Source organism: Caretta caretta, chromosome 6 (assembly GCF_965140235.1).
Source record: "Caretta caretta isolate rCarCar2 chromosome 6, rCarCar1.hap1, whole genome shotgun sequence".
Lineage (NCBI taxonomy): Eukaryota > Metazoa > Chordata > Testudines > Cheloniidae > Caretta > Caretta caretta.
The window spans coordinates 78,739,932-78,751,602 of NC_134211.1; positions in this window are offsets into that span (position 1 = coordinate 78,739,932).

The window sequence follows — 11,671 nt, forward strand, 5'->3', positions numbered from 1 at the left end:
TCGACATACTCTTCCTGTCCTCAGGGGGTTGGTAGGGAGCAGTAGCAGATCACTTCGCCCTGGAAGCATGCTGGCACAGGGAAAGAATTGTGCTTCCCTGAGTGATAATTCCTTCCTTGGGCTTCAGATTGGATAGGTGGAGCCATGTGCCTCTTCATACAAAGGGTATTGTAAAAACACAGTCTAGCCTTTAGTAAATAGGCCTTTTGTAGACACTCAGAAGGAGTTGGAATTCACCCCTATGGCCTAGGGAAAGCATGGTCTGTAGCCAGTTACCTCCATGGCTGATATAAACTCACATCCAGTTGTGGTTTCTCTGGCCCTCCTCCAACAGCCCTTTGCACCAGCAACCTATTGGAGGCCATTGTAGGGCCCTCAGAGCAGCACACAGTGAGTGCAGAGCCCCCATCGCATGGCTGATTCTCCCAAGCACTGTCCTCTTTGTGCTGGGCTGAATGCCACCCATAGAAACCATACTTACATCAATTAACGCCTCCAAATTGAGGATGGAGTATGGCACATTGGCTTGTTTTCTACAGTTTAGGTCCCAACTTATTTCTCCTCTTACAGGCATTTTTTACTTTGAACTCTAAGAGTGAAATCCTGGCCCCATTGAAGTGAACAGCAAACCCCCCACTGAGTTCAATGAGTCAGGCTTTCAGCCCAAAACTGCATTGGCCAATATGTGTGGGGAACACCTAACACAGAGTGGGTGCTACAATAACTAATAATGATGATAACTCTCCACCACTTTCCCCATGTGGGACCAAATCCTGCAAATGTCAGTTACACAAAGAGTCTCAGGTTCAGTGGGATCAACTACTTATGTGAGTAAAAGGGTGAAGAATTAGCCCTGAATTACTAATACTGTATTATATAAGCATATATTGAATAGTTCAATTAAAAAGAGAACATTCTCTAAGCCCAGTAGCACTGTATATATTAGTTCAGTATAATATTAAAATTATATAATAGCAATAACATTATTTAAATCATCAGCCTAAACTCAGCAAGTGAGAATGAGTTTTTACTGCTTTATTTTATTTCGTGTGTGTGCGTGTGCACACAACACTTTTGGGGTTTTTCAGCTCTTACCTCTCACCTCTGTCTCTCAGTCTCCCAAACAGCTTCACACTTGATAGGGAGCTGATGTCTTCATTGCAGCCAACATTCTTTCATAGTGAAGAGTTGCTGTGTAATTGGTACAGTATCAGTTTGTTATGCTTCAGTATCAACATAATAATTATAGCAGACAATATACCCTTCAAAATCCATGTCTTCTTTCAGACTGCACTTGACATGAAAATGTTTGAATTTTCTGGAGTTTTCTCATATTTTTACAGTCGTCATAATTAGTTCAGTTTGACACCTAATATTGGAGATTACAAATAGATCTGTGTGGGTCTGTGTAGATGTCAGAAGGTTTGCCACAATCATCCAGAAAGATTTTCTTCCTTAAAACACCAGACATACAGTATTACAAATAGAAGATTTTTTTTTTTTAAGCTAGCTGAAAGTTATATGCTTCCAGTCGCATTCTGGCTCCATTGAAGTCAATAGATATTTTGCCACTGACTTCAGTGGAGCCCAGATTGTACCAGGAAAGTTTTAAATATAGAATATGGTATCCTTCTTAAATATAGCTGTGGAGTAGTGGAAAGTGTCAAGCTTGTGTGCAAATGCTCACAGGTTCAAATCTTGTCTGTTACAGAGGTGGTGATTTAGTCTCTACCTAGAGTCCTGCTGGATTCTCAATGTCTAAGTCAAGATTGAATATCTTTCTAATAGATGGGCTATAGCTCAAACAGAAGTTATGGGCTTAATGTAGAAATTACTGTGTGACCTGTGTTATTGAAGGGTGGTCAGATGAGATGCCCATTTTGGTCCCTTCTGGCTTGGAATCAATGAAATAAACATATATCCAAAGGAGCATCATTTATAGGTCCTGTAATACATATTTAAGAAAAAAACATACATTATCTAGGTTTTATGAACCACCTGTGCATAAAGATATTTACAAAGTTATTTAGTCTTGACTTAAAGACATGGAGAACCCAACACTTCCCTAGGTAGAGAATATCCAGCAACTTGTGACAGACTGGACAGGATTTGAGCCTGCAAGCAGCTGCACACAAGCTTGACGGTTTCCACTGCTCCCCATCTATCTGTAATAAGGAAACCATATCTTATATTTGTAAGTTCTCTGTATGACTTCAATAGAGCCAGGATTTCACTGCAGGAGAGATGGGAGAAGGGTGCATGTGTAGAGTATGTCTTCCGACATGACACATAGTTTTATAATTACAAACACATAAGTAAAGTCTAATAGGTTCTGGGTGTTTGGAATAGGGCAAGAATGCATTAAGTGTGTGTCTGGAAAGGTTTCCTTCTCTGTAGTCAGAACTCACAATAGTATAAGCCTTCAGTATGGCTGGACTGCCAGCTCCAGTCCCATAGGAACACTTGTCCTTTGATTCCTATATAATGTACCAACTGCAGGTGGAGGGTTAGGATCCTCTTCAAATCAATGATTTCAAAGTGTATGTAACAAATTTGTTTTTTTTAAAAAAACACTTCAGCTTTAATTGGATTTCTCAGGTCAGGATGCACCTTGCACTCTTTTGTCTGAGATCATGAAGTGCTTACATTTCAGATTATCTGAACCTGACTGGGTCCCAATCATTTATCTAATGAGACAATAGTTATACCTCTAAAGAAAGACCAGAGTTCGTGATCGTATGTAACCAAGTATCCACTGATAATTTTAACTGCTTCTGTGGGGAAGGTTGTAGGGAATTGGTTAGCTTAATGCCTCTAAGGCCCAATTTTTGGAGTATTTGTCTGGTGGACTGATCAATCAAGACTTTATCAGGTTTGAGTATATTTTTTTGATGGCTGAGAGCATCACTGTCCATAACCTTTAGCAAAATGGGACCTCTTTGATTTTTCCTTTCCTCTCTGGATCCTGCTTTGTTATCCAGGGAGCATGTTATAAGAAACCAAGTGATTGAGCAGGCAGATTTTAATCTCTTACCCAAATTTGCAATTTCACTTGGAGGTAAATAGGAATGTGAGTTTCTATAAAACCTTTGAAAAAGGCTTTCCAAACGCATCTTCATTATATTTAATCACCGTTTTCCTCCTTGGTCATATAAGTTAGAGATGGAAAAAACCTATTAACATCAGCCAGACTGTCTCACTGTAAATGCAAGATAAATCAGGATGGTGCAATTCTAGGACATTAAAGCAACAGGATTATATGTACCATATGTGATCACTACATTAACTATCTTCGCAAAAGCATTTTTTTAATTATACATTCATTTAAATTTATTTTCATTTATGTCAAAGGAGTTGGGTCTGAAATGCATCTCAGGAAAATTGTTTAACGTGAAAACATCTGAGGGTATATATTCCAAAAATTTATGACCATAAAGAACCCTTATGCTGACTGCATTTTACAATCTCATCTTCTTTGGTGGATGTGGATCTTATGCAGATGTCTTCTGAAGGAGTATTTTTGCTAGATGATTAATTTACGGTGTAATACTGGTTGAAATTATAACCCTTAGTGATATTTCATATATTCTTAGACTAGCAGCTAGTGAAAAGCCTACACTTTCTTTATTTACTGAATTCCGGATTTTGAACTTGTTTTTCTGAAGCAAGGACCCCTTCCTAATAAACTGAACTGTTAAAAAGTAAGTATAATCCCATTAGATCTGTCTAAACTGATCACTAGTATAGAATGTCTGCCAGTGTTTTTACCACTGAGTCATCCAGATCTCAGATAACTCAGGCAGGTCTACATGACATGGTGGTTAAAACATAAATGTTTGGTCTACACTAGTGCTCCCACCATTGTGAGCACTAGTGAAGCCGGATCAGTGCCAGAGCAACAGTGGGGATATCTGACAAAAATCTCAGTTAATAGGCCAGTGAAACCAATGATAGTTTTGATAGCGATTTCAAGTGCAGCAGGATTAGGCCCTTTAGGGGAGAATTTTCAAACACATTCAGCATTGACTTACCTGTGCTCCCCCTAAACTCAATGGTAAAATTTCCATCAACTTCGGTTGGAGAAAAGTTAAGTCAATGCTGTGCACTTTTAATATCCCCGCTATTCCCTGAGGCTATTTCTGGTCATCAAAAGGAATTAGCATCATAGAACATTCTACTCATCGGTCTGACCCTGGATAAAGACAACTGAAAAGCTTCCCAATACTTTTTATAGGGAGGAATCAATCATTTAAACTGTTGCTGCTGCCTTTTTCCTTAATTTTGGTCACTGCTACAAACTAGTTCAGCATGTGAGTAAGATTACTGATCTCGATGGAAATACCCAAAAGGTTAATAGTTAAACAATTGCTGGTTTGCAGGATTGGGGTCTTAATTCGGATCTGTGTTTTGTCAATGAGTCACAACATTTCAATCTTTGTACAAAATTCTTACATTTAAAAAAAAAGCACTAAAACACAAAGTGAACACACATGCTTGAATATGTGTATTAAGGTGAATGTCTATGCAGTGAAAATTGCAGTTAGAAGTATTTTCTCCCCAAGGATTCTGTTTTGTAATAAATTTGGTCAAGTACCTAAGCAAAGGGATCAAAGCATAGGAACAGCTATGTTAACCCTACTACACCCACTGATGCCATGAACTACACATCAATCCAATTCCCATAATTAAGAATGATTTTCAGTGATGACACATCATTGCTCCTCTTGATGACCTACAATAATAAAAATTAATGTTAGTAACAGTCAATAACCTTGAATACTTTAGTACCCCAGCAAGTAACACAGACTGATCAGAAGTGGCACTCCTCCCCCAGTTTCATAGAATCATAGAAGATTAGGGTGGGAAGAGACCTCAGGAGGTCATCTAGTCCAACCCCCATTTTCCCCATTTTTAACAGTATAGGAAAGGATGTGTGTTGATGAAAAGGAAAAATATATATATACAGGGCATTTTAATTAAAATGAGAAACTTTATAAGCCATTTTTAAAGCAGTAGAAATTTCTCTGATGTTTTGGAATATTAGAGTTCAGTATTAGTGTATGGACAAGAATGCATTGAAAATGTTCTTGTTCTTTGCAGCACAATGACCCAGGTTGGAACAATTACCTCTCTGTGACTGAAATAAAAAGATGTAAATGCAAATTTCTGGTGCATTTGACTTTACAAATTCCATTGATGTTACCTCTTAATTTCTTCCTTACACAATCCCTAGTAACAACTGCTCCTATTTAGATTTATGGGCATATGCATTTGTATTAAATAAGATTTGATGGAATCAGAACATAGCATACCACTCAATATTCTGTATAACTGATGAAAAATTGCAAAGATCAATGTATGAAACTACACCAGCTGCAAAATATTTAGTACTTCTAATGTATATTGGCGTACAGAGACCCATACAATTATACTATTAACTTGATCAGATTCAAATGCTATTTTCTAGCTATTTGTCATTTGTGTCAATTGTCATAAAAGAAGAGTTTATCACATTTGATTTTTACGTTATTTTCTGTTTTTAAGCAAAACTGTAATTAATGTACCAATCCCAAAAGTATACGGTCTAAGTACAGCAAAAGTGTAAGGTAGAACTGAAAGAGAAAATAGTAGCAATGTATAAATGCTGAAATTGGGGCCCAATCCTGCAAGGTGTTGAGGATAAAATACTGGCTCCATTGAGATGAATTGCAAAAAACTCCCATTGCCGTCAATGGAGCCTAGATTTCACCATAAGCGCCTTAACTCCCCCCTTAAGACAGCACTGTGCAAGGCGAGGAGCTAGAGGAAAACAAACTATTAATTTTAGAATTATATGTTCTTTGTATTGGTCTATTAAGACACAGGAGTTCATTTTATGAATAGGGTTGTTTTATCAATGTTAATATTTCCCTTTTTTTCCCAGCAAAAGCAATTCTGATACTCTTGCTCAGGTGTAGTGGTGCCCGACTGCACAAAAAGCTCCATTCTCTTCAGAGGGCTTACTTGTTGCAAAAGGTACGACTCTACACGAACAACCTTAGTGCAATTGGGCCTTCCCCGTGCAAGGGTCCTTGCCCCAGTGAAGACAATGGCAAAGGGGAAGGGGCAGGATTTCACTGATGATTTAAAAAAAACAACACAGAAACAGCTGAAGACAAGTAAAGAGACTTACTTTGAGAAGCTTCTTCCTCCAACTCACAAGGAAAAAGTGCATCAAACTGCAGGTTGTGGCATCTTCATGAACTTCTTTCTCTAACTCCTAAAACACAGGGCCAAAGTCTGCCACCACTACTCACACTAAAGGGGATATTGAGTTCAGTGGCATTATGCATGGAGTAACGTATCCTGCATCGTGAATAACAGTGGCAGAATCTGGCCTATAGAACAATGCTGGATGTATACTGCCATAACCACCATATCTAGTTATCTACATCTACATACAGATAGCTTCTTGATTCAGAAAGTGGAGAAGAGCAGAAGACACCCTGAAGTCTACTGGGGACCTCACTATGCAGAGTAAATTACCTGGGAGGTATTTAGATGCAACTGTGATTGGGGCTATAGAAGATAATGTGGATATGCATATAAAAACTCTTTGATTTCAGAATTTGTACCACTGTCTAACCCCAGGACCTTATTTTTTTTTGGTAACTGTGGGTTACATGTAATATACACTTAGTTGCTATTTTAATGCATTTTGCATTGTGCTATATGAACTGACAATGAACAGCGCTGGGTCCTGGACTTATATATCCCTTGAACCACTGGAATTATATGTCCCTGCTACAGATCAACAGAGTTTATTAAAATGTACCAGAATTGAAGTTTGAACTATGATAATAAATACTAAATAGACAAATAACACTTACAAAATTATGTTGCTCCAGAACATCTCCATTTTAGGATCCTGTGGTGAAAATACTTAGTAAAGGAACTTAGGATAACTAGATTATGATAACATAACACACAAATACTAGGGGTGAAATCCTGGTCCATTGAAGCCAATGGTGAAACTCCTTTTGAGTTCAGTGTAGCAAAGATTTCGACCTATAGCTTCCAGTAGCATGATCGGCATTGGGGAGAAGCATAGGATCACACAACTATGTGCCAACAATATACTTGCTTTGAGATGGCTCAGAAAAAGCTTGGTTAATGCGCTTTGTAGAACAATTCCCTCCTACACACGTTTTTCAGTGATATTGGAACCAATATATTGATGTGAATAAAAGTTGATCATGCTACCCAGCAACTTGGAGAAAATGCCTTTAGTGTAATCCTATGTCCATTGAAGTCAGTGGAAAAATTCTCATGGACTTCAATGGATACAGGATTAGGCTCCTTAAAGCTGTCATGCCCCCACTTCCATGCCCAAATAAAATATATAAAAGATGGTCTAAATCCTGAGGGGTTTACTCATGTCTTATTGGGACAACTTTCTGTTCAGATCAAAGACTGAAAATATACAAGACTACATTATCTACTTTTCGTAGAATCTACATATTATGGGATGAATCCCATTGAAATCAATAGAGAAAACTCTCATTGACTTTAACGGGAGGACTATGTCTTAACTCTAATGGGGGGTAACTGGGGCATCCAGGTTCAGATCATGCTGAGTCTGCATGAAGGACATGTGGATGAATGGAGCAATTGTCTATGTATAAGCCCCTACACGAAGAAAGTCCCCATTAAATTGGTCAATCTGAATGCAACATCCTGTAACAGCTGTTTTCTGAAGGCTATCTATATAAAGAGCTTCCAGGAACTAAAGGTTAGAATCACTATGGTGACTTCACGAGAGCTGCCTACCCTTCTTGTCCTATGGGCTATTTGGTTGAGCAGAGGCTTTAGCCTTAAAATATGGTGGAATCATAATTAAGAGTTTATCTGATAAAAAGAGAAGGGAGACATATAATTAGGTGAGACCTGGACACACATAAGGAACATGTATTACCAGATGCCCAGGTATAAGCTTTTAAGGCAGTTTCTGCAGCTTGAATGTGCTTGGTATATTTGAGTTCTTTTTCTCAGCGAAAGAAGTAGATGCTCAGCTTTGTGGGCTTTTTTTGGCTTGTCTATTGATTAAAGAAAAGCTGACCATTGAGGAGAGATGGCCACGGAAGGGCTCAAACTCTCTTTATAGAAGAGGGACTATTCATATTTGTATAACCATGTAGCTGAATGGTCTCTTTGGGTACCTTGGGACAGGGCATTAGATATTGGGATGGGGGATTCAGGATGTGCCTTTCAACAATGTTTAGTTTTCAAGAACTACCTCCCTCAGATATCCATGGTTATATTAACCAAATTACAGGTGAAATAACCATTTTTGCAAAATAATGTGTCTTCCATTCACTATCTATTTAGATGTATTTAGCTATGTCTATGGGGTATTAATGATGTTACAGGGATATTATGATTTAAGGGTCAAGAAACAGGACTATTTTGCTGGTTATTCTGGTTTATGGTATTCTTGCTTTATAAAAAGTGATACTCTATCACTAAATGTAGGATTCTTGAAACTTTTTGCACATCGGAACTTGGCATCAGCAAAGATAAAATTATTCTGGAAGTTATATTAATATATCGCTCAAATACGAGCGAGGAACACTTTTAACACTAAGATTCTCCTTTGTCAAAGGAACTAGCATTTGAACACCTCTCCCAGTTTAACTGGAGCTTTAGAAAACACAGTAATTTGAACATGCAATTTTTTTAAAGGGATGATTAAAGTTTATATCTATGTGGTTTCAAGATGGACATGAATTAGGGTTAGAATAATACATGAAAAAGGAAAACTAATATAGGCTATCCAATTTTTTCTTTCAATTTTCACTAGAATCCAAAGCTTAGATACATCACAAAAATGTTTTCATTCATAACAGTTGATGTAATTGGAATCCAAATTAGAAAAGGAAACGTCATATCAATGAGACCTACATTACTTTCCTCTTTATTATGGTTACAGAGCAGAGTAATTTACACTGAAGATCCCATTGCAAATAAAACATAAAATCAAATAAGGTGATTATATGCAAATATTTTAGTATAATTTTCACATTGATCAGACTGAAAGGAAGTAAGGACAGTTTATAGATAATGTAACAGTAAGGGCATTGTAATTATATATTACAGTGTCTAGTATTACTACTGCAATGATACTATGCTACATTTGTCTACATATAACAGTCTGTTTCTCTTTGTACCTGGCATAATGTTCAACTCATCCTCATATTGGAATATGTTACTGTAATTCACCATTTTGGTATCATGCCTCATCATCCTATCTTTGCACTTTTACTGATTTCTTGTTGCTAAGTTTGATAACATATGAAATGTACATGGGGAGAAAATGGGAAATGAAAAGGCAGATAGAAAATGCAAATTATGTTAATTTAGTGATTGTTAAAGAGTCCAAGTTTCATAACTGGTACGTCAACAGTTAGATTAACATTATTTATGCAAGTATATAGAGTAGGGAGAAATTGCTATTAAAATCCCATGTCATACTCTTTATAATGCATACATTGTTGTAATCACACATTTATGAAATATGGTATGAAACCCCAAGTTGGATTATTGAAGAGTAAGGCACAATATGGAATATGATGGTCAGATAATCACATCCTTGGAGTGATGTAAGTTCTCATGATAAGCTGACCCCTGCAAACTAGGGGAAAAAATCTCCATGAGGGACTTTAAAGATGATGCATTGGGCAGATCAAAATACCAAGCAGTAAGTTTCAGTAGATCTGTGTGCCTCTCTAATCTTTATATTCGAAATGAGGAAATCACCTATCTGCTTGCTTAGCACGCTTCCCCTGCTCTAAAAGAAGGACAATAGTTAATACACCACAAAAAGTATCAGTATTAAAACTTGGTTTAATATACAGAGACTCATACAAATGACTGCTGCTTAAATCTCATTAGATTCTACCACCACAGACTACAACCAGGTAACATATGTAATTTACCTCCCCAAACAAATGGCAAATTAAGTGTTAAAACACACCATATAACACACACACCATTTTAAATGAGAAATCTTTTAAAACATAGCAATGTACAAAACAGAAACACAGCAGGATTATGCTATTATTTTGTTATAGGGAAAAAATAACAGAATTCCTTATATTTTAGAGTTAACTACAAATTCGGTTTTATATTGCGCTATGCCCTCTTGACACTGGGTGCAATCCTCATTTTATGGTCAAGAAGATCTCAAAAGAAGTTGGTAAAACAAAAATCTTTGAGCAGGGGGTTGGACTAGATGACCTCCTGAGGTCCCTTCCAACCCTGATATTCTATGATTCTATGAATATAAGGAAACTCATATTTAGGTAATTTCATTTGCCTGGGGTGGTTGCTTCTATATAGGTTGGAGATCATGATGGCAGGAATTTGTGTCATAACATAGGTTATTGTTTTGTACTGTTGTTATATCAGCTGATGAATTGTTATAATATAAATCAGTGTCACCAATTCTCAGAACTGAGGTATGTACTTGTGTGTCACATCAAGTAACTCAGTATATGTAAAATCACATCTTTCTATTTCCCTTTTTTCTTTGCATAGCAATGCATCAGAGTGCTTCTTCATCCTGGCTTCATAGTAATCACTCTCACAAGTACACTTTTGGAGTGAACAGAATTGTAATAAATGATTGAAAACTTTCAAATAAGTATGTACACCTACCTGGATTATTCCCCCCTCTCATCCTCTATTAGTTCTCATCACACAATTTTTTTTTCATAAAATGAAAAGGCAAAACAGGTGTTAGATTATTTACGTTTGACAAAATTCATATCATTTAAATAATTAAAACTAATTTGTGTTCAGACCTACAGTTGCATCTTTATTAGAGAAACAAATAAAAATAGGCATCTCTATAGAGCTGTTCATTCAATAATGAGATTAAATAAAACATATTCCATAACCTCAATTCTCTCACATTAATATAGTAACCCAAGATACTAATTTATTTGCCCTTGTTACAATTGCCCTTCCATTCGATTATATACAACTATTAAAAAACCCAAACCCACACATTTTAACTAATTTTTCTTTAAAAAATATCCTAACCAAATATACTTTTGATTTAAACAATATTCTCTTTACAAACCTCATATGATGGTACTTTAAAAAAATTTAGTCACAAGAGAGAAAGTTTCATTTATAAAGAAGAGTAAAATTTTGATGTAAACCCAACTGCATGACATTCTGGTTTTATTATGTATAGCCTACACTATAATCTTGTATAAAAATCTAATTTAAAATAATACAGTAAATCCTGAGTGTAGCAGCCTATAATAGGAAGCACTTTTTAAAGAAAATAAGCTATGAAGATGGCAAAAACCAAAATGCACTGTATGTGTAATTGTCATCTGCTAATAACTTGTTAAAGCAGCATAATACTTACCCTTGGAATAAAAGGCATCAAAATACAACTGCAGGTAATAACTATGTGTATTCATATGTTTATGAGAAAACAAGCCTAATTTCAAAAGGCAAAATATTTAGATAACTATAATCAAGTTCATTTTGTTCTCTCATTCAGTAAAGATTTTTCAATCATTTTAACTAAAGATGAAGCATATAACATGTAGAGGAACTGCATTGCACCAGATAGTGATATGTTAAACCAGATTTGCATTGCATTTAAAAAATACCA